Source organism: Somniosus microcephalus, chromosome 8 (genome assembly GCF_052327205.1).
Source record: "Somniosus microcephalus isolate GS21.2 chromosome 8, FLI_Smic_1.0, whole genome shotgun sequence".
In the NCBI taxonomy this organism is placed as follows: Eukaryota; Metazoa; Chordata; class Chondrichthyes; order Squaliformes; family Somniosidae; genus Somniosus; species Somniosus microcephalus.
This window is the reverse complement of record NC_140994.1, coordinates 189,647,929-189,664,308: the sequence shown is the minus strand read 5'-3', so window position 1 is coordinate 189,664,308 and position 16,380 is coordinate 189,647,929. Positions and strand designations below refer to the sequence as shown.

Genomic DNA, 16,380 nt, shown 5'->3' with positions numbered 1-16,380 from the left:
GTCTCGTTGCACTTCCCCTTCTCCCAATCTATTGCCATTCAGATAATAATCTGCCTTCCTGTTTTTGACACCAAAGTGGATAACCTCGCATTTATCCACATTATATTGTATCTGGCATGCTTTTGCCCAATCACCCAACCTGTCCAAATCATACTGGAGTTTCTCGGCATCCTCCTCACAGCACACACGCCCACACTCCACAAGACATGTATCACTTTAAGCGATCCCTTCACAAAACCTATACATCAATACAGACAAATATCAGAAAAAATATTTGAGCAGGTATTTAATTCTGACAAATGAATTATTTTGGTAGACTGTAGGCCACCATAGATTTAAATATTTAAGTAGTTGCTGAAGTGACTAAGACTGAGTAATATTAATTATATCTACCATGGGTCTTTCGCTAGTGACGATGCCTCCATTCACTGCTGTGACCCATAATAATAAACATGGTAAGCATAACAATTGAAATGAGAACAAAGTCATTGATTGTATTTTTAGCAAAGTTTCCACAGAAAAAGAAAACAAAATTAGATGTTTAACATTACATTTGGTGGAAGCTTTCTTTAATACCAGAAATGTTCCCTGGGAATTAATCTCAAGTAATAATAATTTTATAGGTCACACATGCTAATTACTAGCATGAATTTTAATGGGAGATCAAAACACTGTGAACAGGCTGAAGTATCGAAGGACAGAGGGATGAAAGTTGAAATTATTTCATACAGATGCTGCCTGACCTGAGTATTTCCAGCATTTTCTGCTTTTATTTCATACAGATGACAACTGACCATTCTTGTGAAACAGAGCTGTGGAATGCTTTTCGAGAAAGGACAACCTAAAGTTGTATGGTGGCCTTGCCAATGAGTTAATATAGCGCTAATGTCACTTATATTCATGTGCCCTCGTGATACATCCCAGTACTTGACTAACTGCATTGAAAAATAGGCTCACATTAACTAGATAGGCTCAGTTGAAGGATCAGTACACTGTGGCTCTGTGGAATGTATTATGTCCGTGTATAATTGAGACACGGACTGCAGGAGTTGATTATAACAAGTCTTTACTGAATGGAGACAACCTGGAACCTGAAACTACAGAAGCCTGCTAGGGCCTTTTATACAGGGGTGGTCACTGCCGGTACTGCAGTCTGAGACCAGTTATTCCCTTAAAGTTACATACACAACAATTCCTCCCCTTTTAGATAAACAGTACATAACATTCATTTAACAACTAAATAATAACTAATTACAATTACAATTACGGTTGCTAGATACATTGGTTGAAGTTAAGCAATTATAAGTTCAGTCTTTGAGGAGGCTTCCTGATTCTGTCTGGATAATGCCTCTTTGGGATATCAGGTTCTTCTGGCAAGGTTGAGTCGGTATCAATGTCGTTGTTTGGTTCGTCTGCTTCCAATATCACCGATTCTGCGGTAGATGCAATTGGTACTTCGGTTTTATCGTCAGGTGTATCAGATCGTGGTGTGGAGTTGACGTTTTGCAGTGACTCTAGAATCTGGTCAGCATGATGTCTTACAATGCTCTCCCCAACGTCCACGGTATACATTAGGGGTCCTTGCCGTGTACAGATCATTCCTGGCTGCCATTCTGTGTGGTAGTCCCGGGCCAAAACTGGTTGACCTATCTTAACACTCCTGGTCGGCCATTCATTCATATTCTGAAACTGCTTGTTCTCCACATCTCTTCTGACGTTTGGTTAACCAAATCCAAGCGGCATCGTAGTTTTCGATTGAAGAACATCATGGCTGGAGTTTGGTTGGTAACCGCATGTGTCGCATTCCGGTAGGCAAACAAGAAGTTATCCACCTTGTGTTGTAGGGGTATATCTTCATTACACATTGCCTTGATAGCCTTCTTGAATGTTTGAACAAACCTCTCGGCCAATCCATTAGTGGCTGGATGATATGGGGCGGATGTGTAATGCTTAACACCATTGTTCTTTAAGAACCTCCGGAACTCTTCAGACACAAACTGTGGTCCATTGTCAGAGCAAATCTGTTCAGGCAGCCCATTCCTGACGAATATGGTTCGTGATACTGTGATAGTTTTTTCTGTGGTGGTTGAGGACATTTGTATTACCTCTGGCCACTTTGAATGTGCATCTACCGCAATTAAAAACATCGGCCTAGAAATTGGGTTTTGGCTTAACCAGGGCTTTAGCGCCGGAAATTAGTGCCGGCGCTAAGTCCCCTGCGCGCGCCAAAAATTCAGTGGCGCCGCGCCCAAACGGCTGCCGGCGCTACTGAAGGGTCTTAGCGCCTGGAAAAGGGCGCTAACTGCCGTTTCGCGCCAGAATTCCGGCGCTGCGGCACCCGATGCGGTGCGGCAGGCTGGGGAAGTGCAGGCCTCCTCCTTCCGTTAAGGAGGAGCTGCCTGCACCCGGCCGCGGCCCGCGCAAATCTGCTTAAAAATGAGCCCGGCACCTCGGACAAGTGCCGGGCTTGCATCTGTTCCGGGGGGGTGGGGGGGGGAGAAGTCCGGGGAGGGAGCTGCGGGCAGGCGGCCGGCGGGAAAGTGGCCGGCCGCCGCGGGGCCTTTAATGCGCCGGCGCAAACTGGAGTAAGGCACCTCTGACAGAACGTTGCTTGCGGCTGCCACGGGCGAGGCGGCCGCAACTCAATTTCGGAGTTCGGGCGGGTTACCACGGCAACCGGGATGCTGCGCACACCGATGACGTCATCGGTGCCGGCGCAGCGCTACCGGTGCAACGCCGATTTAGGGCCCCAGGGAATTTTTAAACTGGCCATAACCCTGGCGCTAGTCCCTCTAGCGCCTCAAAAGCGGCGCTAAGGCAACTGAATTTCTAGGCCACCGAGTCCATAAAGGGACCAGCAAAATCAATGTGCACCCTTTGCCATGGAGATGAGGGCCACTCCCATGGATGTAGAGGGGCTTGTGGTGGGGCGTTTTGGACCTTCTGGCATCCTGTACAGCTCTTGGTCATCTCTTCGATTTCTCTATCGATTCCCGGCCACCACACAAACGCTCTGGCTAAGTTCTTCATTTTTACCCCTCCCAGATGACCCTCATGAAGCTCATTGAGCACTCTATCCTTCAATTTGGGTGGAATTACTACTCTGGATCCACACATCAAGGTTCCTCTGCACACTGACAGCTGTTCTCTTCTCGGCGAGAATGCTGGCAGCAGTGGTTCGCCATGTGCTGGCCATCCCTTCACCGTTAAATCATAGACCCAGGAGAGTGTCGGGTCATTTTGTGTTTCCTTTTCTATGTTTGCATTCATCGCAGGGAGACATTCGACTATAGTCGAGTGGAATAACTCCACTGGATCCACTGCCAGTTCTTCTTCCACCGTCGGCAACGGTAGGCGCGACAATCCATCAGCATTCCCATGCTGTTTAGTTCCTTTGTACTCGATGTCATATTGGTGAGCCCCTAGGAAAAGGGACCACCTCTGTAGCCGTTGTGCCGTCATTATCGGTACACCCTTCTGAGGGTTGAAAATGGAGACGAGAGGTTGATGATCAGTTAGTAGAGTAAATTTCTGACCGTGCAGGTAGTGATTGAACTTCTTCACCCCCCACACCAGGCTGAGGGCCTCTCTGTCAATCTGGGCGTAGTTACGCTCGGCTGAAGTTAACGAGCGTGACGCAAAAGTTATCGGCCTCTCTGAACCATCAAGGAATTTATGTGACAGTACCGCCCCAATGCCGTAGGGAGACGCATCACACGCCAGTCTTATCGGTAGTGGTGGGTTGTACTGAGCCAATACTTCTCTTGAAGTGATTAGGTCCTTACTCTTCTGAAACGCCCGCTTGCATTCATCGCTCCATTTCCATGCTACTCCCGTTCATAGTAGGGCGTTCAGTGGATGCAGAATTGTGGACAAATTCGGCAAAATCTTATGGTAGTAATTCACCAATCCGAGGAATGACCTCAGTTGCGACACATTTTCAGGCGCTGGAGCCTTAACAACCGCTTCAATTTTGTCAGGGGACTTATGCAACCCCTCTTCATCAATCACGTGGCCACAATACGATATCTGTTTCTTAAAAAACTCGCACTTGGGGTAATTGGCTCGTAGCCCATATTCACGTAGTCTAGTGAGCACCTGCTCTAGGTTGGCAAGGTGTTCACTGTCATCTTCACCTGTCACTAGGATGTCGTCCAAGTAACACTGAGTCCCCAGAATCCCTTGCAGGACTTGTTCCATCACTCTTTGCCATATCGCCGGAGCTGATGCTACTCCGAATACCAGTCGATTATACTGGTAAAGACCCTTGTGAGTGTTTATCGTGAGATACTTCCTAGAGGATTCTTCAACCTCCATTTGCAAATATGCTTGTGCTCGGTCAATTTTTGTAAAACGCTTCCCTCCAGATAGTGAGGCGAAGATATCTTCTATCCTTGGAAGAGGATATTGTACTGTGTGAAGGACTGGGTTCACTGTCACCTTGAAGTCCCCACAGATGCGAACCTTCCTTGGCTCCTCAGACTTATTGTTTAATGTTTTTTTCATGACAGGAACGATGGGTGTCGCCCACTCACTCCAGTCTACCTTAGATAGCATGCCTGCATTCTCCAGATTCTCCAGCTCTGCCTCGACGGCTGGGCAAATTGCATATGGTACCGGTCTTGCTTTGAAAAACTTGGGAATTGCATTCTCCTCTATTTTTATCGAGGCGGTTACGCCTTTAAGAGTGCCCAGTTCTTTTTGAAATACCTCTTTGGCGTCAGCTAAGATTGTTGACAATCGTCCAGGAGTGACGTCGTCATCCTTTTTACCAGCCACCGTCAGTGCCTGAATGGAGTGCCAGTCTAAACTTATCTTTCTGATCCATTCACGTCCCAATAACGGTGGTCCACCATCTTGCAGAATGTAGAGATACAATTTCCGTATTTTCTTGCCGTTGTATTCGACAGGTACCCTTATTTTTCCTCTGGGGTATACTTTTTGCCCCGTATACGTCCTCAAGACAATGGATGTCTCTCTCAAGTGTATGTGTGAGAATAGCCGCTCGTAGTCTCGTCGATTCATGACGGTTAGAGCTGATCCTGTATCCAATTCCATTTTGACTTGGGACCCTGCTATCGTGAGGGTGACCCAAATGGTTCGGTGATCCTCTTTTGCGATTACGTTGTGAAGTTTGAGACAGCTTAGTCTCTTGTTCCCAGATTCACTATCGCTCATCTGGTCTTTGGAACTACTGTCCGTCATCTTTTGTACTTTCCTGTACGGTTCCTTAGTAGCCTTTTTGTTGTCATTGGTCTTCTTCCCAGACCTGCAAACTCGTGCAATGTGTCCCATCTTTCCGCATTGCCTGCATATTTTGTCCTTGGACCAGCAGTCCTTCTAGTCATGGTTTGTTCTGCCGCAGTGATAACATTTTACAAATCCCCGTGACATTTCGTGGGTGCCGTATTCCTGTGGCTTTTGTTGTATTTCCGCAGCTCCCCTTGCTGCTGCTTCGTACGATACTGCCACGCTGAAAGCCTTATCTAGCGTCAGCTCTTTCTCTGAGAGTAACCTCTTCTGGGTTCCTTCACTCAGGAGTCCACAGACAAATTTGTCTCGTAAGGTATCTGCCAGTCCTGCTCCGAACTGGCAGTGCTTTGATAGCTTGCGTAATTCCGTAAGGTAATCAGCATTGCTCTCATTTTTATGCTGATTTTTCCTGTGGAATTTAAATCTTTCTGCTATCAGCAGCGGTGTAGGATTTAGGTGTTCCTGTAGGATAGCAACAATTTTGTTAAAACTCTTCGCCTTCGGTTTGGCTGGAGTAATCAGGTCCCGCAATAGGCTGTACGTTCTTGCGCCCATTAAATTTAGCAATACCGATGCCTTTTTCTCATCGGCTATTTCGTTTGCCTTGCAAAATACCTCAACTCTTTCCACATACGTGGTCCAGTCTTCTATTGCATTATCGAAGGCAGTGATATCGCCAGTCTTTGACATCTTGAAAATCTAAGATGGCGCCTCCCGCGCTTTTCCTTCTTCCCCGCCGAGTTAAGATGGCGCCTCCCGCGCTTTTCCTTCTTCCCCGCCGAGTTAAGATGGCGCCTCCCGCGCTTTCCCACCGCTGCTGTCAACGCTGTTGCTGGCGATTATATTTATTGAACTATCCTGTAATGGCGACGCCCTATGGTCTTCGCGCCTCTCCGATCGCTGCTGCCAACGCCGCTCTCCGCGGTATTTTATTTTTCTATCGCGCTTCAATATTTGCTCCGTTAATTGAAGAACCGTTCCCGTCGTGGAGCGGACCCTCTGGGACACTTCCCTCCCTCTTCTTAGGTCCGAATGCTGCCCGGCTTCGAAGCACCGCCGCGCCCTGAGTGCTCCACCCTCTCTCTCTCCCTTTGCTTCCCGACTCGCTGCCCGGCCCCGTTGCAGAGCCACCCGATCGAGCTCTAACCCGCTGCAGCCCAGGAAGGATCAGTGCACTACCTGCCACCAGCCCGATTAGCTGGGAAACCACAGACTGGAGAACCAAGCCTGGCTCTCGACAGTCTCTCCTGCAATTTTTTCAATTCGATGATTTGGAGGGTGGTTGCTCACGGTCGACGCCCATTTCTCGAGTTTCTTTGGATCATTTTTTTTTTCTTTCTTCTGGCTCCGACCTTCAATAACGTCGTCTGAGGTGCTGCCGAGTTGCAGGTAAGTTCGTTTCTTACTCGTCGCCAGTATTATGTCCGTGTATAATTGAGACACGGACTGCAGGAGTTGATTATAACAAGTCTTTACTGAATGGAGACAACCTGGAAACTGAAACTACAGAAGCCTGCTAGGGCCTTTTATACAGGGGTGGTCACTGCCGGTACTGCAGTCTGAGACCAGTTATTCCCTTAAAGGTACATACACAACAGAATGGTTCTAAATAATCCTGTCAAATGAAAGATATGTCTGCAGAAGCTGTCCCATCCAATCCAGCCATTGATTGCAATTGCCAATTGAGATAAGAAGCTGGTGAGCTGTTTCCCCAGGTCCAGAGATGCTTCATCGCTGTGTGGATGGGGAGATGGCAAATGAACTAGCTTTCTGGATAAGACGCATTTTAACCTCAACATTTTTTTGTTCTGTTTCTTTCAGGTAACAAGCTTCCGTCTTACACTAACTCACTGCCCACCTCACCAACTAAGCGAAATTTAGCTCAAACTCCACTTTCAACTGTAAGCAATTTCCTTTTCTCAGAAATGATTTGTGTGTAAAGTTTTTTTTATTCGATTATGGGATCTGGGCGTCGCTGGTGAGGCCAGCATTTATTGCCCATCCCTAATTGCCCTTGAGAAGGTGGTGGTGAGCCACCTACTTGAACCGCTGCAGTCCGTGTGGTTAAGGTACTCCCACAGTACTGTTATGTAGGGAGTTCCAGGATTTTGACCCAGCGACGATGAAGGATCAGCAATATACTTCTAATTCAGGATAGTGTGTAACTTGGAGGGGAACTTGGAGGTGGTGGTGTTCCCATGCACCTGCTGCCCTTGTCCTTCTAGGTGGAAGAAATCACGGGTTTGGGAGGTGCTGCCGAAGAAGTCTTGGCGAGTTGCTGCAGTGCATCTTGTAGATGGTGCACACTTCAGCCATGGTATGCCGGTGGTGGAGGGAGTGAATGTTTAAGGTGGTGGATGGGGTGCCAATCAAGCGTCCTGCTTTGTCCTGGATGGTGTCGAGCTTCTTGAGTGTTGTTGGAGCTGCACTCATCCAGGCAAGTGGAGAGTATTCCATCACACTCCTTACTTTTGCCTTGTAGATGGTGGAAAGGCTTTGGGGAGTCAGGAGGTGAGACACTTGCCGCAGAATACCTAACCTCTGACCTGCTATTGTTGGCACAATATTTATGTGGCTGGTTTAGTTAACTCTCTGGTCAATGGTGACCCCCAGAATGTTGATAGTGGGGGATTTGGCGATGGTCATGCCATTGAATGTCAAGGGGCAGTGGTTAGACTCTCGCTTGTTGGAGATAGTCATTGCCTGGCACTTTTGTGGCGTGAATGTTACCTGCCACTTATCAGCGCAAGCCTGAACATCGTCTTGGTCTTGTTGCATGCGGGCATAGACTGCTTCATTATCTGAGGAGTTGTGAATGGCGCTGAACATTGTGCAGTCATCAGTGAACATCCCCATTTCTGACCTTGTGTTGGAGGGAAGGTCATTGATGAAGCAGCTGAAGATGGTTGGGCCTAGGACACTGCCCTGAGGAATTCCTGCAGCAAAGTCCTGGGTCTGTGATGATTGACCTTCAACCACCACAATCATCTTCCTTTGTGCTAGGTATGACTCCAGCCAGTGGAGAGTTTCTCCCCCCATTCCCATTGACTTCAGTTTTACTAGGGCTCCTTGATGCCACACTCTGTCAAATGCTGGCTTGACGTCAAGGGCAGTCACTCTCACCTCGCCTCTGGAATTCGGGAGGTCATGTGCCGAGTGGTGTTGGCGGAAGCCAAACTGGGCATCAGTTATTAAGGACTCAGTACATGTGCTTCAATTGCCTTTATATTTACATGTTACTGGTATATCTCTGTCTCATTGCTGATGGGAAGTCAGAGAATACAATTTTATAAGGGAGTGGAAATGGAGTGGTCCTGGTGATGGTAAGTAAGAGGCTGGGGTGTTTAGGAGTGAGTGTTGGTTATGCGATGCTTTGGGGGATCATGGGGGAGTCGTTTAAGGGAACATGGAATTGAGATGTATTGTGGGTTATTGAGCAGTTTTGGGAAAGTAGGGAGTTTTGATGAAGGAAAGAACTGAGGATTTGGGGGTAGGGTATTTGACGTAGAGTACTGAATACTGAATGGAGCTGGAGCTGCAATGAGCAGTTGTGCATGAAAGTATTAGTGAGTATTAGTGTGGATTGGTGATTATTTGAGGGATCGGAATAGTCTGTAATCAACTGGGAAAAATTTGGATTCTATTCGCTTAAGGACAGATTATTAAATCAATTTTCTGGATTCCATTCGCTTAGTGAAGTGGAGACAAAATAATTTTGGGGCAGGGAAAAAACATGGAAGGCAGAGAATGGAAAAAAACAGGGAGGCCAAGAAAGGGAATGAGGCTGGGGAGGCCAGGTGCTGAAGGAAAAGGGCGGGAGGACAGACCTGGCATCAGAAATGTCTGTGCAACGGAAGGCTGAAAAGGTGAAGAATAAAAAGAATGAAGTGGGGAAAATGTATTTATAAATGCTGAAAAATATATATGCAACTAAAAATTTAAAGAAGGTGGAAAAAGGAAAGTACTTACCTGTAAGCAAATTACAAAAACCAAATGGCAATGAAGCTGTGAGAAAGTGTTTAGAAATTTGATGTGAAGCCAACTAGTCGGCAAATGATGGAATCATGTCATAGAATCATAGAATAGTACAGCACAGAAGGAGGTCATTTGGCCCAATGTGTCTGTGCTGGCTCTTTTGAAGAGCAATCCAGTTGGTCTCTCTCCACTGGGTGTAATGCAGAGAAGAGACACACGGCTGATCCCTAGTGTGAGGAGTCTGAGTTATGAGCAAAGACTGGAGAAACCTGGGCTTTTCAGCCATGAAATGAAGCATCTGAGACGTGACCTTCTGGAGGTATGTTAGATGGCAAATGGTATGGGAAAGGTAAACCCAGAACATTATTACAAATTAAATTGTGTGAGTAGAATAAGGAGCCATAGGTTCAAACTAGTAAAAGGTAAATTTAAGACTGATATCAGGACGTTCTTCTTCACACAGAGTGACCAACACTTGGAATGGTCTCCCAGATAGAGTAGTGTAGGCATAAACAGAGGAATCATTTAAGAACCAAGTGGACAATGCAATGGGGGGACTTTCTGGATGGACGAGCTGAAAAGGTCCAAATAGCCTTCCTCATCGGTAATTATTCTGCAATATTGTGATGACTTTGCCAATGGTAATTTCCAACCTTAAATATTAGAAGATGATTATTTCCCAAATTTAGATTTTGCTAGCTCAGAAAATAACACAGCCATTCAAGGAGTACAGCCAAATGTCTGTTTCAAGAGAAAATTGTAACAGACATCCTGCCCATCTCATTCAAGGCAGTTCCCCTCCAGCCTTTGCAACATCTACATTTAACTGCCCTTAAACATTTTAATGCTTCGTTTATCTTGGACATTGCAAAGTTTTTGACAGGATGTGGCACCTTGCATTTCTCAATATGTTATCTTGTTTGATCATTTCTGCAAAACTATGTTGACGGCTATTTATTTTCCACTATTTGGGCTGTTGTTTCGTCATTGACGGCTCATCCCCTGACTCTTTTTCTTTTAACTCATGGGTCTCAGTCCTTTTTATCCCATTTTTAGAAGCAAGGATGGGTGGGTGCTCGGAGGTGGTGGTTTGTAGCATAAGAACAGACTCTATATTGTCCTAGACTTCCAGAATGGTCTGCGAGTGATAAGTTGATTTGACTTTAGAGAGGATGAGGGAATAGTTTTTTAGGTGGTTGAGCCAGATGTGATGATTGATGACCAGGGCAGTCACATGACAAGTAAGCTGAGCCCACGACCCATGGATTTGAAAATGCAAGGGTGTGTGTTGTACCAGTGGTAGCAGTGGGAGTGGGAGACTGAAGACTCCAGCAGGGATGAGAGCATTGAAAGTGGAAGTAAGGGAGCTGTTGAGTAGATCAATCAACATTACATGGATGGAGGGCCAGACAAGAGGGAGTTAGAAGCTAAAGAGGATGTTGGAGAGAGATCTTGAGGGTAGTCTTTTCTGGGGCAGGCAGGAGCATGTGGTTAGCAAAGAAACAAAAAAGTGGTCATAAATGGCTGTGTCAGTGACAGATTCCTCAGGGATGGGAAGACCACACATAATGGCCAGGATGAATGATTGCTTGCGGATATGTTTGAGCAAAATGATGTGCTAGGTGAGAGTGAGTGTAGACAGGCGTGCGGAGAAGTAAGAGAAAGGGGTCGACGAATTTAGGTGTAGGTTAAAATCACCAAGGATGAGGGGTCACTCTGTAATACGAAGTGTGAACGGGGAAATTGAAGAATAAAGTCCTGACTGAGCTGAGAGATGAGTGACTAAGATTTGCATTTTCCAACGTTATCTTGTCCAAGGTTATTTGGAAAAATGTGGGAAGCGAGGCTGATGAAGCTTGCTGCCACATTCTACCCTCACTTTTATTTTCCTTCTCCCTCTACTCTAGCTGGGAATGCTGTTGCCCCCCACCCGCCTTCCCTACTTGTGGCCATGTAAATGAAGGCAAGATGTGGGGCCTATCAGCTATCCCGTTTCCCTGCCTTCTGCTGCTGATCCCACTGACAGGGGAGGGATGATGCCAGTTACTGGGCCAGCTGTGGAAGGCCCACAATTCCCCTATTGGATGGGGAAGATCCATCAAGGACACCTCTCCCTCCCCTCAGGTCTCACCAAATCACCCTTTAAGGCTTTAGCTCAGTTTGAGGTCTAAGACAAGAATTGTTTCTCCAATCTTCGGGGCTCTTCGGCCTCCTTTAATGGTCCTTCTCCTCTCTCCGCAGCACCAACTACATTTTCCTGGTATGAAACGGCATGTTGCTGCTGGGGCTGTCACCAGGAACCCACCACGGCATACTTAATGACCCCTGACCCAGGTAACTGGGCCATGGTCCCGGTGGGCAGAAGTCCTGCCCCAACCTTTCTGGGGTGGATTCATTGTAAATCCAGCTTTAAGGTTTTGGGAAAAGATAAGATTGGGATCAGAGAAACCTTATTACATAGAATAGGGTGACCATTCGTCCCCATTTTTCGGGAACAGTCCCCGGATGAGATACTGGGCTAGAAATTCAGTAAGGCCCCGCCAGCTTTGCGCCCAGTTACCGCCCAAAGAGGGCTTCTGCACCAATAGAGGAGTTTGCGCTGATATTCAGCACAGCGGGAATGGCGGCGGTAGCCGGTAGCGCTGCGCCGGCAGCGATGACGTCATCGGTGTGCGCAGTGCCCCGGTTCCGCCCCGATACCGGCCCGACCCCCATATTTAGTTGCGGCCGCCTCTTCCGCAGCGGCCGCAAACAACGTTCTGCAACCGTGGCCGTCCTGCAGCCTTAGTGGCGCTAGTTAAGGTGGAGGTGCGGCCGGCCGCTTTTTCGGCGGCCGCCTGCCCGCACCTCCTTCCCCGGCCTCCTCCACCGCCTCCCCCCGCGGCATTGCCGGCTGCTTTCCGCGAGCCCGGCACTTCTCCGTGGTGCCGGGCTCATTTGCCGGCACTATCAAGCGGCGATCTCCCCATTGCAGGCACCTCCCCATTAAGAGAAGGAGGAGGCCTGCAGTACCGCAGCCTGCCGCTCCGCAGCGGGTGGCGCAGCGGCACTTACAACACTGAAATTCAGTTTCAGCGCCCCAAGCGGGGGCGGGCACACCCTGGAATAGCACCCGGTTCCGACTTGGGGCGTAAAAACTGAATTTCTGACGGTCGCAACTGGCTCCGCGCGCAGCGCTAACTTTTGGGCGCAAGCGAGCTGGCGGGGCCTTACTGAATTTCTAGGCCACTGTGTCTCTGGAGAAACAATGTTCCTGGAAGAGTCCCCGGTTCACAAAACCTGTCCCTGAAGTGTATCCCTGGGCAGTCAGTTTGCGGCTCTAAGGTTAAATTAAACAACAATCTCTACAATGGCCAGAGTGACATGCTGCGCATGCGCAACTGGACGGTCTTTCGGCGCATATGCCGGTTGTTGTTTCTGAGTTGCTCGGCGGACTCTTGCTGCTCGATTTTCGGTGCCGGAAGTGCCTGGGAGCACGGCAACCGGAGCGGGTGAGGGAGAGATCGCAGGGTAGGGTCTGGTCACAGTCAGCATGGGAAGTGGGGGCGGGCTAACCCTAGGGCGGTGTTAGGTGTGACCTCAATCACTTGGTGGGGTGGGGTGGTCAGGTGTCTGAATATGTGACGTCACACCTGCGGTAATTATATGCACATTTGTTCTGCATTTGTAGTGTATATGTGCAACTGTCAAAATATAGGCTGCTAAAAAGTTTGCCTCGCTATGCTGCACAATCTACAGCTTCTGTTCTGGCCAGTTTGCTGTGCTCCCACCCTGTGTGTCCTCAGATTCAGTTTAGAAAATGTGGTCACCCTAAAATAGAAGCAAGATTGGGGCGGCAGAATGTCATGAGTTTCAGATGATCGTGCGATGAGGGGTACTTGATATGGACTCAAACAGTTCTACTCAGTTTGGCTGGTTCATATTAATCTCTAGATGCAAGTGATAACATGGTTCCAAGTCACGATCAATGGTTAATGAATAAGACTTCGTGCTGTAATGATTTGCAAGCTAACATCCATAAACTGATATTTGATTTCCTATTGGAAAGAAAGTTCCTGTTCTCTGATTCTATTTCTCTGTTTCAGGTACCAGAAGTGCTAGTTAACAGCCTGATTTCTCCTATTCTGTTGGCTGCTTGTGTTTCAGTTTTAATCTGCTTCATTACAATCACTGTGCTCCTCTGCCGATGGAAATGTAAGTGCTATGATTTAGTAATCTGTCTTAAGCCCGAAGACACTTTGATAAGGTATTTTTACACAGTGGCTGTTTATTTTTTACATGACGTATGATGTTTTGAGTCTGAAAAGATGTTTTACTTCACCACGATAAATGCAGGTAAGGTAAGACATTTGACGGTTCCAGTTCATCCTTCTATGAAAACGTATGATTGCCCAATACCATTCCCGGTATTGATCAGTCACTGTGTAAAGAAATGCTTCCTGACATCAGTGCAGAGCTAGCCTTTTACCAGCTTGTACCCATATTGCCTTACCCTTCAGTCATAGTTTAACAATAATAACAAAGTTCATTAGACAGCACCTATCTTGTAACGAAACGCCCCAGGATGCTTCATCAATGGACGACGTTTGACACTGAGCAGGAGTTAGAGGAATTAGTGGAGGTGACTGAATACATGGTTAAATAGATTGGTTTTGAGCATGCATTTGAAGGCGGAGAGAGAAGTAGCAAGGCAGATCGGGTTTGAAAAGAATTCCAGAGTACAGAGCCATGATGGCTGAAGGCTCTGCCATTGCTAGTGGAGTGGAGGAATGGGGACATATGGAGGATAGAGTCGGAAGAGCAGAGGGTTTATGCCGGAATGCAGATGTTGCAGAGGTAAGATGGGATGAAACTATGGAGAGATTCATAAATAAAGCTGAGTATTTTGATTTTAATGTGGTGGGGAACCGAAGCCCAGTGGAGGTCAGCAAGGACAGCATGATGGGGAAGAGGGACACGGTATGGGATTGGATGTGGGGGTGAAGCTTTGACGAGTTGAAGTTTATGTAGAGTTACCAATTGTAAGGTCCGGTAGTGGAGGGGTGATTTGATCGAAGTTTTCAAGATATTAAGAGGTACTGATAGGGAAGATAGAGAGAAACTATTTCCGCTGGTTGGGGAGTCTAGGACTCAGGTCATAGTCTAAAAATTAGAGCCTAAAAATTCAGGAGTGAAGTTAGGAAACATCTTACCCAGAATAAGGGAAGTGATTAAGGCACAATCACCCTGCCACTCACATTGTTTTGAAGAAAGAACCGACTCTGCAATTGCATCAACTAACCAATGAAATAATTCCTTATGACTTGCCTATTGACATAAACGAAAGAGCACGGACCCAAAATTCTGAGGGGTTTTTTGGTGCAAAATTGCTGTTGTTCTGGCGTAGGGGACCAGATCTTGGGGAATAAGTCAGATATGCCAGAGTTACTCCCGTTCTAAAATTGTGTGGGCATTGAATGCATCCATTCCCAAAGTGGTCCATTTATGCAAATAGGAGGAGAATGAGTGCAAAAGCTGCTGTGCCAGAAATGTCACCATTTCCTCCATTTCACTTAAGCTTATAGAAAAGAAGGCTAGTTATCTACCTGACTTGTCAAACCTGGAAGTGGTTGAGTTCACAGGCTTTGAATGTCCACAAACATTATCTGAAGTAATTAAAAATATAGTTTTAGGCTGTGCAACTACAGAAGAGTTCTGCAAGCTGCCTTTCAGGCAGGGAATCCTTTTGTTTCCAACCTTCAGTCATTGAGCCCTGACCATGGCGTTCACTATAGGCATTCCCATACAGGCCCTTAAGATGGAGGCAGAACATGAGCAGAAGGAAGAGGAAATGAGAGAGGCAGAGCAAATAGTGTACACCAAATGAGGGACCCTTCCACCCGGTTCTCCAGATCACCCCGCTCCTTCGATGATGCCTCAGAAGAGGTCTGCTCAAGGAAGCAGAGTTTCAGTAAGGAGGTTTTAAAGTAATTCTCTCACATTGCAAAGTGACCTCCAAATATTGGCCTTGAATTTGCTTCGGTCATGATCCCAGTGGTTCCATTAGGATCATGCCACTTACCAGCCCCGGAATCTCACCAGTACAGTCTATAAGTGCCCTTTTGGAAGCTGATGAGCTCAAGAAATGATGAAAGGTCCACAAAATGATAAAGGCAAGAAAGTGGGAAACATGCAGGAGTTCTGAAAAGTGAAAGTTCAAAATTCTGGAAACACACAGTCAGTCCTGACAAGAAAGAAAGCAGCTCCCTATCCATGCCTCCTCACCAAATCTGTGTTCTGACAAAGGTCTACACCAGGAGCCTGAGCCCACCTCCTCTCACCCCAGACACCGACAGACTTGCCACACATCACTAGCATCAGTTGCTCCAAAGAAAATGGGGTTATTGTTTCGGGCTGAATTTATTAAAATCAACATTAAGATGAGGGCCGCTGATTGTCCAGCTCTGCTCATTTAGATATGCAATTCAATCAAAAAAAATTGTGTTTTCCACTGTGTTTTTTTCATTTTTTTTCATTCACTTTCTGGGTTTTATTTGCTGTATTATTGGCATTTGATCATATTGTGAACTCCATCCAGTGGACGAGTTGTTTAATGTTAATATTTTCATTTCTGGCCCTCAGGTCGATATCCACAACCAGCAGCAGCATGCAGTGCCACTGATACATACCGCACTGCCCACTCATAATGGACATGGGAAACTCCTCTTAAAGCTCTTCACAGGAGATGTTTAGCTTTGGTGCTCCCAGTGCATGCGTGTGCCAGGAGCGCCTATCAGGAATCTTGAACCCACAGCCTGTGATTTACCATTGATTGACGTTCCCTCCAACATAAGGTCAGAAATGGGGATGTTTGCTGATGACTGCACAGTGTTCAGCGGCATTCACAACTCTTCAGGTAATGAAGAAGTCCATGCCCGCATGCAACAAGAATGGAACGACGTTCATAATTGCGCTGACAAGTGGCAGGTAACATTCACGCCACAAAAGTGCCAGGCAATGACTATCTCCAACAAGTGAGATTCTAAACATGTCCCCTTGACATTCAATGGCATTACCCCCACCATCCACATCCTGGGGGTTACCATTGACCAGAATATTAACTGGACCATCCACGTAAATACTGTGGCAACAAGAGCAGGTCAGAGGCTAGGT

General features: G+C 46.9%; 1 pseudogene; it reads left to right on the top strand.

The window, feature by feature from the left end:
- Positions 1–16,380, top strand: part of LOC147113970 (uncharacterized) — a 113,231-nt pseudogene that overhangs the window by 20,140 nt on the left and 76,711 nt on the right.